Source organism: Scyliorhinus torazame, chromosome 5, assembly GCF_047496885.1.
Source record: "Scyliorhinus torazame isolate Kashiwa2021f chromosome 5, sScyTor2.1, whole genome shotgun sequence".
Lineage (NCBI taxonomy): Eukaryota > Metazoa > Chordata > Chondrichthyes > Carcharhiniformes > Scyliorhinidae > Scyliorhinus > Scyliorhinus torazame.
In genome coordinates, this window is record NC_092711.1 from 122,198,141 (window position 1) to 122,215,657 (window position 17,517).

General features: G+C 45.9%; 12 non-coding genes across 12 annotated transcripts; all 12 read left to right on the plus strand.

The window, feature by feature from the left end:
• The first annotated feature begins 1,425 nt into the window (after positions 1 to 1,425).
• On the plus strand, positions 1,426 to 1,498 carry trnar-acg (transfer RNA arginine (anticodon ACG)). Its single transcript has one exon. It is a non-coding gene; the product is annotated as a tRNA-Arg (tRNA).
• Positions 1,499 to 2,404: 906 nt separating this feature from the next.
• On the plus strand, positions 2,405 to 2,477 carry trnav-aac (transfer RNA valine (anticodon AAC)). Its single transcript has one exon. It is a non-coding gene; the product is annotated as a tRNA-Val (tRNA).
• A 1,455-nt stretch (positions 2,478 to 3,932) lies between these two features.
• On the plus strand, positions 3,933 to 4,005 carry trnar-acg (transfer RNA arginine (anticodon ACG)). The gene has a single exon. It is a non-coding gene; the product is annotated as a tRNA-Arg (tRNA).
• Positions 4,006 to 6,361: 2,356 nt separating this feature from the next.
• Positions 6,362 to 6,434, plus strand: trnar-acg (transfer RNA arginine (anticodon ACG)). Its single transcript has one exon. It is a non-coding gene; the product is annotated as a tRNA-Arg (tRNA).
• A 907-nt stretch (positions 6,435 to 7,341) lies between these two features.
• Positions 7,342 to 7,414, plus strand: trnav-aac (transfer RNA valine (anticodon AAC)). The gene has a single exon. It is a non-coding gene; the product is annotated as a tRNA-Val (tRNA).
• A 1,909-nt stretch (positions 7,415 to 9,323) lies between these two features.
• trnav-uac (transfer RNA valine (anticodon UAC)) lies at positions 9,324 to 9,396 on the plus strand. Its single transcript has one exon. It is a non-coding gene; the product is annotated as a tRNA-Val (tRNA).
• A 1,452-nt stretch (positions 9,397 to 10,848) lies between these two features.
• trnar-acg (transfer RNA arginine (anticodon ACG)) lies at positions 10,849 to 10,921 on the plus strand. Its single transcript has one exon. It is a non-coding gene; the product is annotated as a tRNA-Arg (tRNA).
• A 907-nt stretch (positions 10,922 to 11,828) lies between these two features.
• trnav-aac (transfer RNA valine (anticodon AAC)) lies at positions 11,829 to 11,901 on the plus strand. Its single transcript has one exon. It is a non-coding gene; the product is annotated as a tRNA-Val (tRNA).
• A 2,435-nt stretch (positions 11,902 to 14,336) lies between these two features.
• On the plus strand, positions 14,337 to 14,409 carry trnav-aac (transfer RNA valine (anticodon AAC)). Its single transcript has one exon. It is a non-coding gene; the product is annotated as a tRNA-Val (tRNA).
• Positions 14,410 to 14,746: 337 nt separating this feature from the next.
• trnav-aac (transfer RNA valine (anticodon AAC)) lies at positions 14,747 to 14,819 on the plus strand. The gene has a single exon. It is a non-coding gene; the product is annotated as a tRNA-Val (tRNA).
• A 1,455-nt stretch (positions 14,820 to 16,274) lies between these two features.
• trnar-acg (transfer RNA arginine (anticodon ACG)) lies at positions 16,275 to 16,347 on the plus strand. The gene has a single exon. It is a non-coding gene; the product is annotated as a tRNA-Arg (tRNA).
• Positions 16,348 to 17,254: 907 nt separating this feature from the next.
• trnav-aac (transfer RNA valine (anticodon AAC)) lies at positions 17,255 to 17,327 on the plus strand. The gene has a single exon. It is a non-coding gene; the product is annotated as a tRNA-Val (tRNA).
• Positions 17,328 to 17,517: the final 190 nt, after the last annotated feature.

A 17,517-nucleotide genomic window follows, 5' to 3' on the forward strand; every position in this document is an offset into this window, starting at 1 on the left:
CTATTGCCGCAATCTCGTAACTGGTCTTCATCAACGAGGAATAGCAAAATGCATGCACCCGTCTGGTTGTGGTTATTTACGAAAGCCCTGCATTCTCAATTTAACTTCCACTTCAAGCAAAACATAACTTATCTTCAGGTCTGTAAAGTTCGATTCCTGATTGTTTTATAAGTTGAGACATCGGTTTTAAAGAAACGGCTGTCTTCTTGTAATAAGTGACATGGCCTCTCAGGCGAACCATGAGAAGCTGCAGCAACACAGTGAGGTTGAACATTGCACAAGTCCAATGATTACTGCACCGCCAGCGGTTTCTGTAGTGTAGTGGTTAGCACATTCCCCTAACATGCGAAAGGTCCCCGGGGCCATACCGGGTAGAAACATCAAGTGCTTCTCATGTTGTGTGAGGAATGTTTGCACATAGTCCTTTTGTTCCCCCATCTCGTATGTTCGAGGATTATGAGGTTTAGACTCTCATGAGCCACTAAAATAAATTCCACATTAAGTCACAAGCACTGAATTTTCGACAGGCAATGAGAAGAAAAGGACCTTCCTATTTTGGATATTCGGACCTAGTTCATCCACAACAGAATTTCATGCATTTACAAATGCAGATAAACATACTTATTCACCATCTCAAACATGTCTAAATGAACGACAAATGCAACTTACTGCGGATGCTTCATTCTGAAACAAAAACAGAACATACTGGACAATCTCAGCAGGACTGACAGCCTCTGTGGAGCGAGATGGCAGCGGTCGTTCCGGGCCTGGGTGACTCTTTGTCAAAGCTGGAGAACTGGAAATGGGGTCAGATTCAGACTAATGTGGATGGGGCGGGGTTGGCGTGCCCTATTGGGCCTCGATAGAGTGGTCAGCAATAGGTGGAAAATGACGAAAATGTCTCGGACAGAAAGAAAAAGGGAATGTAAATGAGGCTAATCAAGGTGCTGATAGTGGCGCCTCAAGAGATCAGAATGTGTTAATCGCAGAAAGTAAGCAGTGTGTCAGCGAACAATTGGCGACAGGGATCAGATTGCTCAAGTAGGATGGTATGGGCTGGGGGAGGGGGGCAATGCTGAGGGTAAAACATATCAATGCAAGGAATTAAAATAAGATGATGGATACAGATGGTGGAGGGGGAAGAAGCAGATGGTGGAGGGGGAAGAGAGGTTACACAGTCTGATGTTGTTGAACTGAAGAAAATGAAACATACAGAGAGCTGCCTGAATCTACTGGAATAAGTCAATAGAAGTAAGTGAATATCCACACATAGACAAGCTTTTAGAAAATGTCTTGATTGTCTCGGGAACGTATTGGTTCCCTGCTGTGTGAGCTCAGCTTCTCAAAGGAAACCCAATGTGAATGAATCCCGCCGAATGCGCCACAGAGGCTCAACAAGGAATAGCAAAATGCATTCACCCGGCTGGGCCAGTGGCGCAATGGATAACGCGTCTGACTACGAATCAGGAGATTCCAGGTTCGACTCCTGGCTGGCTCGAAATTCGAATTTTGGCGTGCGCTTTAACTCACTGGGTGGGACAGCTGATTCTTGATGCAGAGCAAAGTGAGCAGAACGTCTTCAATTCTCGTATCGAAAGTTGATCCGACATCTGCGGAAGATACTGGAACAACTCAGCGAGTCAGGCGGCATTTGTCGACAGGACAACAAAGCACGTCTTTCACCATCACCTTTCATTAAAACCGGGGCGGGTTAGAAATGTCGGACGTTTTAACCAAGTCAAATCCCGGTGGGAGCAAACAGAATAACAGGAAAGCGCTCTGACAGGGTGCAAGTCAGGAGAGATTAAATGAGAAAAGGCCTAGGGTTCCCTGGCCACAGAGTGAGGTGAGCATCGAATGAGAGAATAATTACACCACAGTATGAGGCCATTCCAGCCGCTGTGTCTGTGCCAGCTCTCAGCAACTACCGCCCGGATACAAAGACGAAGTGGAAACAAGATTCAAACCCAAATCTGCGATGGTAGTACACACAGAATGGGGGCAGCATTTACAGTGTGAGACGGTTGCACACACTATGAGTGTGAAAGCTGTATTGAGCCCAGTGGAAAGATGCGCTGCTGTTCCTCGAGTGTTTGTTGAGCTTCTTTGGAACATTTCAGGAGGCCGAGGTCCGGAAGGTCAGCGTTAAGATGCAGCTCTCCAGTCAGTTCAATTCTCCACTTTGGCTCTGTAGATTAGATGGGTCACGTCCCTGTGAAGTTAACGCAGATCATGTTAAGTTCGATCTAATTTCTACATCTCGTGGTTTTATATGTTGAAACATCTGTTTTTGAAAGAAACAGCAGTCGACTTGTAATAAGTGGCCTAGCCTCTCAGCCTCACCATGCGAATCTGCAGCAACACAGTGAGGTTGCACATTGTACACGTCCGTTGATTGCCAGCTGTTTCTGTAGTGTAGTGGTTATCACATTCGCCTAACACGCGAAAGGTCCCCGGTTCGAAACCGGGCAGAAACATCTCGTATTTCCAGTTTAGTCTGTTGCTGACTATTGCCGCAATCTCGTAACTGGTCTTCATCAACGAGAAATAGCAAAATGCATGCACCCGTCTGGTTGTGGTTATTTTCGAAAGCCCTGCCTTCTCAATTTAACTTCCACTTCAAGCAAAACATAACTTATCTTCAGTTCTGTAAAGTTCGATTCCTGATTGTTTTATAAGTTGAGACATCGGTTTTAAAGAAACGGCTGTCTTCTTGTAATAAGTGACATGGCCTCTCAGACGAACCATGAGAAGCTGCAGCAACACAGTGAGGTTGAACATTGCACAAGTCCATTGATTACTGCACCGCCAGCGGTTTCTGTAGTGTAGTGGTTAGCACATTCCCCTAACATGCGAAAGGTCCCCGGGGCCATACCGGGTAGAAACATCAAGTGCTTCTCATGTTGTGTGAGGAATGTTTGCACAAAGTACTTTTGTTCCCCCATCTCGTATGTTCGAGGATTATGAGGTTTAGTCTCTCATGAGCCACTGAAATAAATTCCACATTAAGTAACAAGCACTGAATTTTCGACAGGCAATGAGAAGAAAAGGACCTTCCTATTTTGGATATTCGGAGCTAGTTCATCCACAACAGAATTTCATGCATTTACAAATGCAGATAAACATACTTATTCACCATCTCAAACATGTCTAAATGAACGACAAATGCAACTTACTGCGGATGCTTCATTCTGAAACAAAAACAGAACATACTGGACAATCTCAGCAGGACTGACAGCCTCTGTGGAGCGAGATGGCAGCGGTCGTTCCGGGCCTGGGTGACTCTTTGTCAAAGCTGGAGAACTGGAAATGGGGTCAGATTCAGACTAATGTGGATGGGGCGGGGTTGGCGTGCCCTATTGGGCCTCGATAGAGTGGTCAGCAATAGGTGGAAAATGACGAAAATGTCTCGGACAGAAAGAAAAAGGGAATGTAAATGAGGCTAATCAAGGTGCTGATAGTGGCGCCTCAAGAGATCAGAATGTGTTAATCGCAGAAAGTAAGCAGTGTGTCAGCGAACAATTGGCGACAGGGATCAGATTGCTCAAGTAGGATGGTATGGGCTGGGGGAGGGGGGCAATGCTGAGGGTAAAACATATCAATGCAAGGAATTAAAATAAGATGATGGATACAGATGGTGGAGGGGGAAGAAGCAGATGGTGGAGGGGGAAGAGAGGTTACACAGTCTGATGTTGTTGAACTGAATAAAATGAAACATACAGAGAGCTGCCTGAATCTACTGGAATAAGTCAATAGAAGTAAGTGAATATCCACACATAGACAAGCTTTTAGAAAATGTCTTGATTGTCTCGGGAACGTATTGGTTCCCTGCTGTGTGAGCTCAGCTTCTCAAAGGAAACCCAATGTGAATGAATCCCGCCGAATGCGCCACAGAGGCTCAACAAGGAATAGCAAAATGCATTCACCCGGCTGGGCCAGTGGCGCAATGGATAACGCGTCTGACTACGAATCAGGAGATTCCAGGTTCGACTCCTGGCTGGCTCGAAATTCGAACTTTTGGCGTGCGCTTTAACTCACTGGGTGGGACAGCTGATTCTTGATGCAGAGCAAAGTGAGCAGAACGTCTTCAATTCTCGTATCGAAAGTTGATCCGACATCTGCGGAAGATACTGGAACAACGCAGCGAGTCAGGCGGCCTTTGTCGACAGGACAACACAGCTCGTCTTTCACCATCACTTTTCATTAAAACCGGGACGGGTTAGAAATGTCGGACGTTTTAACCAAGTCAAATCCCGGTGGGAGCAAACAGAATAACAGGAAAGCGCTCTGACAGGGTGCAAGTCAGGAGAGATTAAATGAGAAAAGGCCTAGGGTTCCCTGGCCACAGAGTGAGGTGAGCATCGAATGAGAGAATAATTACACCACAGTATGAGGCCATTCCAGCCGCTGTGTCTGTGCCAGCTCTCAGCAACTACCGCCCGGATACAAAGACGAAGTGGAAACAAGATTCAAACCCAAATCTGCGATGGTAGTACACACAGAATGGGGGCAGCATTTACAGTGTGAGACGGTTGCACATACTATGAGTGTGAAAGCTGTATTGAGCCCAGTGGAAAGATGCGCTGCTGTTCCTCGAGTGTTTGTTGAGCTTCTTTGGAACATTTCAGGAGGCCGAGGTCCGGAAGGTCAGCGTTAAGATGCAGCTCTCCAGTCAGTTCAATTCTCCACTTTGGCTCTGTAGATTAGATGGGTCACGTCCCTGTGAAGTTAACGCAGATCATGTTAAGTTCGATCTAATTTCTACATCTCGTGGTTTTATATGTTGAAACATCTGTTTTTGAAAGAAACAGCAGTCGACTTGTAATAAGTGGCCTAGCCTCTCAGCCTCACCATGCGAATCTGCAGCAACACAGTGAGGTTGCACATTGTACACGTCCGTTGATTGCCAGCTGTTTCTGTAGTGTAGTGGTTATCACATTCGCCGCAATCTCGTAACTGGTCTTCATCAACGAGAAATAGCAAAATGCATGCACCCGTCTGGTTGTGGTTATTTTCGAAAGCCCTGCCTTCTCAATTTAACTTCCACTTCAAGCAAAGCATAACTTATCTTCAGTTCTGTAAAGTTCGATTCCTGATTGTTTTATAAGTTGAGACATCGGTTTTAAAGAAACGGCTGTCTTCTTGTAATAAGTGACATGGCCTCTCAGACGAACCATGAGAAGCTGCAGCAACACAGTGAGGTTGAACATTGCACAAGTCCATTGATTACTGCACCGCCAGCGGTTTCTGTAGTGTAGTGGTTAGCACATTCCCCTAACATGCGAAAGGTCCCCGGGGCCATACCGGGTAGAAACATCAAGTGCTTCTCATGTTGTGTGAGGAATGTTTGCACAAAGTACTTTTGTTCCCCCATCTCGTATGTTCGAGGATTATGAGGTTTAGTCCCTCATGAGCCACTGAAATAAATTCCACATGAAGTAACAAGCACTGAATTTTCTACAGGCAATGAGAAGAAAAGGACCTTCCTATTTTGGATATTCGGAGCTAGTACATCCACAACAGAATTTCATGCATTTACAAATGCAGATAAACATACTTATTCACCATCTCAAACATGTCTAAATGAACGACAAATGCAACTTACTGCGGATGCTTCATTCTGAAACAAAAACAGAACATACTGGACAATCTCAGCAGGACTGACAGCCTCTGTGGAGCGAGATGGCAGCGGTCGTTCCGGGCCTGGGTGACTCTTTGTCAAAGCTGGAGAACTGGAAATGGGGTCAGATTCAGACTAATGTGGATGGGGCGGGGTTGGCGTGCCCTATTGGGCCTCGATAGAGTGGTCAGCAATAGGTGGAAAATGACGAAAATGTCTCGGACAGAAAGAAAAAGGGAATGTAAATGAGGCTAATCAAGGTGCTGATAGTGACGCCTCAAGAGATCAGAATGTGTTAATCGCAGAAAGTAAGCAGTGTGTCAGCGAACAATTGGCGACAGGGATCAGATTGCTCAAGTAGGATGGTATGGGCTGGGGGAGGGGGGCAATGCTGAGGGTAAAACATATCAATGCAAGGAATTAAAATAAGATGATGGATACAGATGGTGGAGGGGGAAGAAGCAGATGGTGGAGGGGGAAGAGAGGTTACACAGTCTGATGTTGTTGAACTGAATAAAATGAAACATACAGAGAGCTGCCTGAATCTACTGGAATAAGTCAATAGAAGTAAGTGAATATCCACACATAGACAAGCTTTTAGAAAATGTCTTGATTGTCTCGGGAACGTATTGGTTCCCTGCTGTGTGAGCTCAGCTTCTCAAAGGAAACCCAATGTGAATGAATCCCGCCGAATGCGCCACAGAGGCTCAACAAGGAATAGCAAAATGCATTCACCCGGCTGGGCCAGGGGCGCAATGGATAACGCGTCTGACTACGAATCAGGAGATTCCAGGTTCGACTCCTGGCTGGCTCGAAATTCGAACTTTTGGCGTGCGCTTTAACTCACTGGGTGGGACAGCTGATTCTTGATGCAGAGCAAAGTGAGCAGAACGTCTTCAATTCTCGTATCGAAAGTTGATCCGACATCTGCGGAAGATACTGGAACAACTCAGCGAGTCAGGCGGGATTTGTCGACAGGACAACACAGCTCGTCTTTCACCATCACTTTTCATTAAAACCGGGACGGGTTAGAAATGTCGGACGTTTTAACCAAGTCAAATCCCGGTGGGAGCAAACAGAATAACAGGAAAGCGCTCTGACAGGGTGCAAGTCAGGAGAGATTAAATGAGAAAAGGCCTAGGGTTCCCTGGCCACAGAGTGAGGTGAGCATCGAATGAGAGAATAATTACACCACAGTATGAGGCCATTCCAGCCGCTGTGTCTGTGCCAGCTCTCAGCAACTACCGCCCGGATACAAAGACGAAGTGGAAACAAGATTCAAACCCAAATCTGCGATGGTAGTACACACAGAATGGGGGCAGCATTTACAGTGTGAGACGGTTGCACACACTATGAGTGTGAAAGCTGTATTGAGCCCAGTGGAAAGATGCGCTGCTGTTCCTCGAGTGTTTGTTGAGCTTCTTTGGAACATTTCAGGAGGCCGAGGTCCGGGAGGTCAGCGTTAAGATGCAGCTCTCCAGTCAGTTCAATTCTCCACTTTGGCTCTGTGGATTAGTTGGGTCACGTCCCTGTGAAGTTAACGCAGGTCATGTTAAGTTCGATCTAATTTCTACATCTCGTGGTTTTATATGTTGAAACATCTGTTTTTGAAAGAAACAGCAGTCGTCTTGTAATAAGTGGCCTAGCCTCTCAGCCTCACCATGCGAATCTGCAGCAACACAGTGAGGTTGCACATTGTACACGTCCGTTGATTGCCAGCTGTTTCTGTAGTGTAGTGGTTATCACATTCGCCTAACACGCGAAAAGTCCCCGGTTCGAAACCGGGCAGAAACATCTCGAACATCCAGTTTAGTCTGTTGCTGACTATTGCCGCAATCTCGTAACTGGTCTTCATCAACGAGGAATAGCAAAATGCATGCACCCGTCTGGTTGTGGTTATTTACGAAAGCCCTGCATTCTCAATTTAACTTCCACTTCAAGCAAAACATAACTTATCTTCAGGTCTGTAAAGTTCGATTCCTGATTGTTTTATAAGTTGAGACATCGGTTTTAAAGAAACGGCTGTCTTCTTGTAATAAGTGACATGGCCTCTCAGACGAACCATGAGAAGCTGCAGCAACACAGTGAGGTTGAACATTGCACAAGTCCAATGATTACTGCACCGCCAGCGGTTTCTGTAGTGTAGTGGTTAGCACATTCCCCTAACATGCGAAAGGTCCCCGGGGCCATACCAGGTAGAAACATCAAGTGCTTCTCATGTTGTGTGAGGAATGTTTGCACAAAGTACTTTTGTTCCCCCATCTCGTATGTTCGAGGTTTATGAGGTTTAGACTCTCATGAGCCACTAAAATAAATTCCACATTAAGTCACAAGCACTGAATTTTCGACAGGCAATGAGAAGAAAAGGACCTTCTTATTTTGGATATGCGGAGCTAGTTCATCCACAACAGAATTTCATGCATTTACTAATGCAGATACACCTACTTATTCACCATCTCAAACATGTCTAAATGAACGACAAATGCAACTTACTGCGGATGCTTCATTCTGAAACAAAAACAGAACATACTGGACAATCTCAGCAGGACTGACGGCCTCTGTGGAGCGAGATGGCAGCGGTCGTTCCGGGCCTGGGTGACTCTTTGTCAAAGCTGGAGAACTGGAAATGGGGTCAGATTCAGACAAATGTGGATGGGGCGGGGTTGGCGTGCCCTATTGGGCCTCGATAGAGTGGTCAGCAATAGGTGGAAAATGACGAAAATGTCTCGGACAGAAAGAAAAAGGGAATGTAAATGAGGCTAATCAAGGCTAAGAAAGTTGCTGATAGTGGCGCCTCAAGAGATCAGAATGTGTTAATAGCAGAACAAAGAAAACAGTGTGTCAGCGAACAATTGGCGACAGGGTTGCTCAAGTAGGATGGTATGGGCTGGGGGGAGGGGCGCAATGCTGAGGGTAAAACATACCAATGGAAGGAATGAAAATAACTTGATGGAAATAAACAGATGGTGGAGGGAGAAGAGAGATTACACAGTCTGATGTTGTTGAACTGAATAAAATGAAATATACAGAGGGCTGCCTGAATCAACTGGAATTAGTCAATAGAGGTAAGTGAATGTCATACCCCTAGACCAACGAGCCCCGGGAAAGTAACAGAAGCACGCTGTTATTGCCATCGAAAGTCGATCTAACATCTGCGGAAAATACTGGAACAACTCAGCGAGTCAGGCGGAATTTGTCGACAGGACAACAAAGCTTGTCTTTCACCATCACCTTTCATTAAAACCGGGACGGGTTAGAAATGTCGGACGTTTTAACCAAGTCAAATCCTGGTGGGAGCAAACAGAACAACAGGAAAGCGCTCTGACAGGGTGCAAGTCAGGAGAGATTAAATGAGAAAAGGCCTAGGGTTCCCTGGCCACAGAGTGAGGTGAGCATCGAATGAGAGAATAATTACACCACAGTATGAGGCCATTCCAGCCGCTGTGTCTGTGCCAGCTCTCAACAACTACCGCCCGGATACAAAGAAGAAGTGGAAACAAGATTCAAACCCAAATCTGCGATGGAAGGACACACAGAATGGGGGCAGCATTTACAGTGTGAGACTGTTGCACACACTATGAGTGTGAAAGCTGTAAGAAACAGCAGTCGTCTTGTAATAAGTGGCCTAGCCTCTCAGCCTCGCCATGCGAATCTGCAGCAAACAGTGAGGTTTCACATTGTACACGTCCGCTGATTGCCAGCTGTTTCTGTAGTGTAGTGGTTATCACATTCGCCTTACACGCGAAAGGTCCCTGGTTCGAAACCGGGCAGAAACATCTCGTATTTCCAGTTTAGTCTGTTGCTGACTATTGCCGCAATCTCGTAACTGGTCTTCATCAACGAGGAATAGCAAAATGCATGCACCCGTCTGGTTGTGGTTATTTACGAAAGCCCTGCATTCTCAATTTAACTTCCACTTCAAGCAAAACATAACTTATCTTCGTCTGTAAAGTTCGATTCCTGATTGTTTTATAAGTTGAGACATCGGTTTTAAAGAAACGGCTGTCTTCTTGTAATAAGTGACATGGCCTCTCAGATGAACCATGAGAATCTGCAGCAACACAGTGAGGTTGAACATTGCACAAGTCCATTGATTACTGCACCGCCAGCGGTTTCTGTAGTGTAGTGGTTAGCACATTCCCCTAACATGCGAAAGGTCCCCGGGGCCATACCGGGTAGAAACATCAAGTGCTTCTCATGTTGTGTGAGGAATGTTTGCACAAAGTACTTGTGTTCCCCATCTCGTATGTTCGAGGATTATGAGGATTAGTCTCTCATGAGCCACTAAAATAAATTCCACATTAAGTCACAAGCACTGAATTTTCGACTGGCAATGAGAAGAAAAGGACCTTCTTATCTTGGATATTCGGAGCTAGTTCATCCACAACAGAATTTCATGCATTTACAAATGCAGATAAACATACTTATTCACCATCTCAAACATGTCTAAATGAACGACAAATGCAACTTACTGCGGATGCTTCATTCTGAAACAAAAACGGAACATACTGGACAATCTCAGCAGGACTGACAGCCTCTGTGGAGCGAGATGGCAGCGGTCGTTCCGGGCCTGGGTGACTCTTTGTCAAAGCAGGAGAACTGGAAATGGGGTCAGATTCAGACTAATGTGGATGGGGCGGGGTTGGCGTGCCCTATTGGGCCTCGATAGAGTGGTCAGCAATAGGTGGAAAATGACGAAAATGTCTCGGACAGAAAGAAAAAGGGAATGTAAATGAGGCTAATCAAGGTGCTGATAGTGGCGCCTCAAGAGATCAGAATGTGTTAATCGCAGAAAGTAAGCAGTGTGTCAGCGAACAATTGGCGACAGGGATCAGATTGCTCAAGTAGGATGGTATGGGCTGGGGGAGGGGGGCAATGCTGAGGGTAAAACATATCAATGCAAGGAATTAAAATAAGATGATGGATACAGATGGTGGAGGGGGAAGAAGCAGATGGTGGAGGGGGAAGAGAGGTTACACAGTCTGATGTTGTTGAACTGAATAAAATGAAACATACAGAGAGCTGCCTGAATCTACTGGAATAAGTCAATAGAAGTAAGTGAATATCCACACATAGACAAGCTTTTAGAAAATGTCTTGATTGTCTCGGGAACGTATTGGTTCCCTGCTGTGTGAGCTCAGCTTCTCAAAGGAAACCCAATGTGAATGAATCCCGCCGAATGCGCCACAGAGGCTCAACAAGGAATAGCAAAATGCATTCACCCGGCTGGGCCAGTGGCGCAATGGATAACGCGTCTGACTACGAATCAGGAGATTCCAGGTTCGACTCCTGGCTGGCTCGAAATTCGAACTTTTGGCGTGCGCTTTAACTCACTGGGTGGGACAGCTGATTCTTGATGCAGAGCAAAGTGAGCAGAACGTCTTCAATTCTCGTATCGAAAGTTGATCCGACATCTGCGGAAGATACTGGAACAACTCAGCGAGTCAGGCGGCATTTGTCGACAGGACAACACAGCTCGTCTTTCACCATCACTTTTCATTAAAACCGGGACGGGTTAGAAATGTCGGACGTTTTAACCAAGTCAAATCCCGGTGGGAGCAAACAGAATAACAGGAAAGCGCTCTGACAGGGTGCAAGTCAGGAGAGATTAAATGAGAAAAGGCCTAGGGTTCCCTGGCCACAGAGTGAGGTGAGCATCGAATGAGAGAATAATTACACCACAGTATGAGGCCATTCCAGCCGCTGTGTCTGTGCCAGCTCTCAGCAACTACCGCCCGGATACAAAGACGAAGTGGAAACAAGATTCAAACCCAAATCTGCGATGGTAGTACACACAGAATGGGGGCAGCATTTACAGTGTGAGACGGTTGCACACACTATGAGTGTGAAAGCTGTATTGAGCCCAGTGGAAAGATGCACTGCTGTTCCTCGAGTGTTTGTTGAGCTTCTTTGGAACATTTCAGGAGGCCGAGGTCCGGAAGGTCAGCGTTAAGATGCAGCTCTCCAGTCAGTTCAATTCTCCACTTTGGCTCTGTAGATTAGATGGGTCACGTCCCTGTGAAGTTAACGCAGATCATGTTAAGTTCGATCTAATTTCTACATCTCGTGGTTTTATATGTTGAAACATCTGTTTTTGAAAGAAACAGCAGTCGACTTGTAATAAGTGGCCTAGCCTCTCAGCCTCACCATGCGAATCTGCAGCAACACAGTGAGGTTGCACATTGTACACGTCCGTTGATTGCCAGCTGTTTCTGTAGTGTAGTGGTTATCACATTCGCCTAACACGCGAAAGGTCCCCGGTTCGAAACCGGGCAGAAACATCTCGTATTTCCAGTTTAGTCTGTTGCTGACTATTGCCGCAATCTCGTAACTGGTCTTCATCAACGAGAAATAGCAAAATACATGCACCCGTCTGGTTGTGGTTATTTTCGAAAGCCCTGCCTTCTTAATTTAACTTCCACTTCAAGCAAAACATAACTTATCTTCAGGTCTGTAAAGTTCGATTCCTGATTGTTTTATAAGTTGAGACATCGGTTTTAAAGAAACGTCTGTCTTCTTGTAATAAGTGACATGGCCTCTCAGACGAACCATGAGAAGCTGCAGCAACACAGTGAGGTTGAACATTGCACAAGTCCATTGATTACTGCACCGCCAGCGGTTTCTGTAGTGTAGTGGTTAGCACATTCCCCTAACATGCGAAAGGTCCCCGGGGCCATACCGGGTAGAAACATCAAGTGCTTCTCATGTTGTGTGAGGAATGTTTGCACAAAGTACTTTTGTTCCCCCATCTCGTATGTTCGAGGATTATGAGGTTTAGTCTCTCATGAGCCACTGAAATAAATTCCACATTAAGTAACAAGCACTGAATTTTCGACAGGCAATGAGAAGAAAAGGACCTTCCTATTTTGGATATTCGGAGCTAGTTCATCCACAACAGAATTTCATGCATTTACAAATGCAGATAAACATACTTATTCACCATCTCAAACATGTCTAAATGAACGACAAATGCAACTTACTGCGGATGCTTCATTCTGAAACAAAAACAGAACATACTGGACAATCTCAGCAGGACTGACAGCCTCTGTGGAGCGAGATGGCAGCGGTCGTTCCGGGCCTGGGTGACTCTTTGTCAAAGCTGGAGAACTGGAAATGGGGTCAGATTCAGACTAATGTGGATGGGGCGGGGTTGGCGTGCCCTATTGGGCCTCGATAGAGTGGTCAGCAATAGGTGGAAAATGACGAAAATGTCTCGGACAGAAAGAAAAAGGGAATGTAAATGAGGCTAATCAAGGTGCTGATAGCGGCGCCTCAAGAGATCAGAATGTGTTAATCGCAGAAAGTAAGCAGTGTGTCAGCGAACAATTGGCGACAGGGATCAGATTGCTCAAGTAGGATGGTATGGGCTGGGGGAGGGGGGCAATGCTGAGGGTAAAACATATCAATGCAAGGAATTAAAATAAGATGATGGATACAGATGGTGGAGGGGGAAGAAGCAGATGGTGGAGGGGGAAGAGAGGTTACACAGTCTGATGTTGTTGAACTGAATAAAATGAAACATACAGAGAGCTGCCTGAATCTACTGGAATAAGTCAATAGAAGTAAGTGAATATCCACACATAGACAAGCTTTTAGAAAATGTCTTGATTGTCTCGGGAACGTATTGGTTCCCTGCTGTGTGAGCTCAGCTTCTCAAAGGAAACCCAATGTGAATGAATCCCGCCGAATGCGCCACAGAGGCTCAACAAGGAATAGCAAAATGCATGCACCCGGCTGGGCCAGTGGCGCAAGGGATAACGCGTCTGCCTACGAATTAGGAGATTCCACGTTCAACTCCTGGCTGGCTCGGAATTCGAACTTTTGGCGTGCGCTTTAACTCACTGGGTGGGACAGCTGATTCTTGATGCAGAGCAAAGTGAGCAGAACGTCTTCAATTCTCGTATCGAAAGTTGATCCGACATCTGCGGAAGATACTGGAACAACTCAGCGAGTCAGGCGGCATTTGTCGACAGGACAACACAGCTCGTCTTTCACCATCACTTTTCATTAAAACCGGGACGGGTTAGAAATGTCGGACGTTTTAACCAAGCCAAATCCCGGTGGGAGCAAACAGAATAACAGGAAAGCGCTCTGACAGGGTGCAAGTCAGGAGAGATTAAATGAGAAAAGTCCTAGGGTTCCCTGGCCACAGAGTGAGGTGAGCATCGAATGAGAGAATAATTACACCACAGTATGAGGTCATTCCAGCCGCTGTGTCTGGGCCAGCTCTCAGCAACTGCCGCCCGGATACAAAGACGAAGTAGAAACAAGATTCAAACCCAAATCTGCGATGGTAGTACACACAGAATGGGGGCAGCATTTACAGTGTGAGACGGTTGCACACACTATGAGTGTGAAAGCTGTATTGAGCCCAGTGGAAAGATGCGCTGCTGTTCCTCGAGTGTTTGTTGAGCTTCTTTGGAACATTTCAGGAGGCCGAGGTCCGGAAGGTCAGCGTTAAGATGCAGCTCTCCAGTCAGTTCAATTCTCCACTTTGGCTCTGTAGATTAGATGGGTCACGTCCCTGTGAAGTTAACGCAGATCATGTTAAGTTCGATCTAATTTCTACATCTCGTGGTTTTATATGTTGAAACATCTGTTTTTGAAAGAAACAACAGTCGACTTGTAATAAGTGGCCTAGCCTCTCAGCCTCACCATGCGAATCTGCAGCAACACAGTGAGGTTGCACATTGTACACGTCCGTTGATTGCCAGCTGTTTCTGTAGTGTAGTGGTTATCACATTCGCCTAACACGCGAAAGGTCCCCGGTTCGAAACCGGGCAGAAACATCTCGTATTTCCAGTTTAGTCTGTTGCTGACTATTGCCGCAATCTCGTAACTGGTCTTCATCAACGAGAAATAGCAAAATGCATGCACCCGTCTGGTTGTGGTTATTTTCGAAAGCCCTGCCTTCTCAATTTAACTTCCACTTCAAGCAAAACATAACTTATCTTCAGTTCTGTAAAGTTCGATTCCTGATTGTTTTATAAGTTGAGACATCGGTTTTAAAGAAACGGCTGTCTTCTTGTAATAAGTGACATGGCCTCTCAGACGAACCATGAGAAGCTGCAGCAACACAGCGAGGTTGAACATTGCACAAGTCCATTGATTACTGCACCGCCAGCGGTTTCTGTAGTGTAGTGGTTAGCACATTCCCCTAACATGCGAAAGGTCCCCGGTTCGAAACCGGGCAGAAACATCTCGTATTTCCAGTTTAGTCTGTTGCTGACTATTGCCGCAATCTCGTAACTGGTCTTCATCAACGAGAAATAGCAAAATGCATGCACCCGTCTGGTTGTGGTTATTTTCGAAAGCCCTGCCTTCTCAATTTAACTTCCACTTCAAGCAAAACATAACTTATCTTCAGTTCTGTAAAGTTCGATTCCTGATTGTTTTATAAGTTGAGACATCGGTTTTAAAGAAACGGCTGTCTTCTTGTAATAAGTGACATGGCCTCTCAGACGAACCATGAGAAGCTGCAGCAACACAGCGAGGTTGAACATTGCACAAGTCCATTGATTACTGCACCGCCAGCGGTTTCTGTAGTGTAGTGGTTAGCACATTCCCCTAACATGCGAAAGGTCCCCGGGGCCATACCGGGTAGAAACATCAAGTGCTTCTCATGTTGTGTGAGGAATGTTTGCACAAAGTACTTTTGTTCCCCCATCTCGTATGTTCGAGGATTATGAGGTTTAGTCTCTCATGAGCCACTGAAATAAATTCCACATTAAGTAACAAGCACTGAATTTTCGACAGGCAATGAGAAGAAAAGGACCTTCCTATTTTGGATATTCGGAGCTAGTTCATCCACAACAGAATTTCATGCATTTACAAATGCAGATAAACATACTTATTCACCATCTCAAACATGTCTAAATGAACGACAAATGCAACTTACTGCGGATGCTTCATTCTGAAACAAAAACGGAACATACTGGACAATCTCAGCAGGACTGACAGCCTCTGTGGAGCGAGATGGCAGCGGTCGTTCCGGGCCTGGGTGACTCTTTGTCAAAGCTGGAGAACTGGAAATGGGGTCAGATTCAGACTAATGTGGATGGGGCGGGGTTGGCGTGCCCTATTGGGCCTCGATAGAGTGGTCAGCAATAGGTGGAAAATGACGAAAATGTCTCGGACAGAAAGAAAAAGGGAATGTAAATGAGGCTAATCAAGGTGCTGATAGTGGCGCCTCAAGAGATCAGAATGTGTTAATCGCAGAAAGTAAGCAGTGTGTCAGCGAACAATTGGCGACAGGGATCAGATTGCTCAAGTAGGATGGTATGGGCTGGGGGAGGGGGGCAATGCTGAGGGTAAAACATATCAATGCAAGGAATTAAAATAAGATGATGGATACAGATGGTGGAGGGGGAAGAAGCAGATGGTGGAGGGGGAAGAGAGGTTACACAGTCTGATGTTGTTGAACTGAATAAAATGAAACATACAGAGAGCTGCCTGAATCTACTGGAATAAGTCAAGAGAAGTAAGTGAATATCCACACATAGACAAGCTTTTAGAAAATGTCTTGATTGTCTCGGGAACGTATTGGTTCCCTGCTGTGTGAGCTCAGCTTCTCAAAGGAAACCCAATGTGAATGAATCCCGCCGAATGCGCCACAGAGGCTCAACAAGGAATAGCAAAATGCATTCACCCGGCTGGGCCAGTGGCGCAATGGATAACGCGTCTGACTACGAATCAGGAGATTCCAGGTTCGACTCCTGGCTGGCTCGAAATTCGAACTTTTGGCGTGCGCTTTAACTCACTGGGTGGGACAGCTGATTCTTGATGCAGAGCAAAGTGAGCAGAACGTCTTCAATTCTCGTATCGAAAGTTGATCCGACATCTGCGGAAGATACTGGAACAACTCAGCGAGTCAGGCGGCATTTGTCGACAGGACAACACAGCTCGTCTTTCACCATCACTTTTCATTAAAACCGGGACGGGTTAGAAATGTCGGACGTTTTAACCAAGTCAAATCCCGGTGGGAGCAAACAGAATAACAGGAAAGCGCTCTGACAGGGTGCAAGTCAGGAGAGATTAAATGAGAAAAGGCCTAGGGTTCCCTGGCCACAGAGTGAGGTGAGCATCGAATGAGAGAATAATTACACCACAGTATGAGGCCATTCCAGCCGCTGTGTCTGTGCCAGCTCTCAGCAACTACCGCCCGGATACAAAGACGAAGTGGAAACAAGATTCAAACCCAAATCTGCGATGGTAGTACACACAGAATGGGGGCAGCATTTACAGTGTGAGACGGTTGCACACACTATGAGTGTGAAAGCTGTATTGAGCCCAGTGGAAAGATGCGCTGCTGTTCCTCGAGTGTTTGTTGAGCTTCTTTGGAACATTTCAGGAGGCCGAGGTCCGGAAGGTCAGCGTTAAGATGCAGCTCTCCAGTCAGTTCAATTCTCCACTTTGGCTCTGTAGATTAGATGGGTCACGTCCCTGTGAAGTTAACGCAGATCATGTTAAGTTCGATCTAATTTCTACATCTCGTGGTTTTATATGTTGAAACATCTGTTTTTGAAAGAAACAGCAGTCGTCTTGTAATAAGTGGCCTAGCCTCTCAGCCTCACCATGCGAATCTGCAGCAACACAGTGAGGTTGCACATTGTACACGTCCGTTGATTGCCAGCTGTTTCTGTAGTGTAGTGGTTATCACATTCGCCTAACACGCGAAAGGTCCCCGGTTCGAAACCGGGCAGAAACATCTCGTATTTCCAGTTTAGTCTGTTGCTGACTATTGCCGCAATCTCGTAACTGGTCTTCATCAACGAGAAATAGCAAAATGCATGCACCCGTCTGGTTGTGGTTATTTTCGAAAGCCCTGCCTTCTCAATTTAACTTCCACTTCAAGCAAAACATAACTTATCTTCAGTTCTGTAAAGTTCGATTCCTGA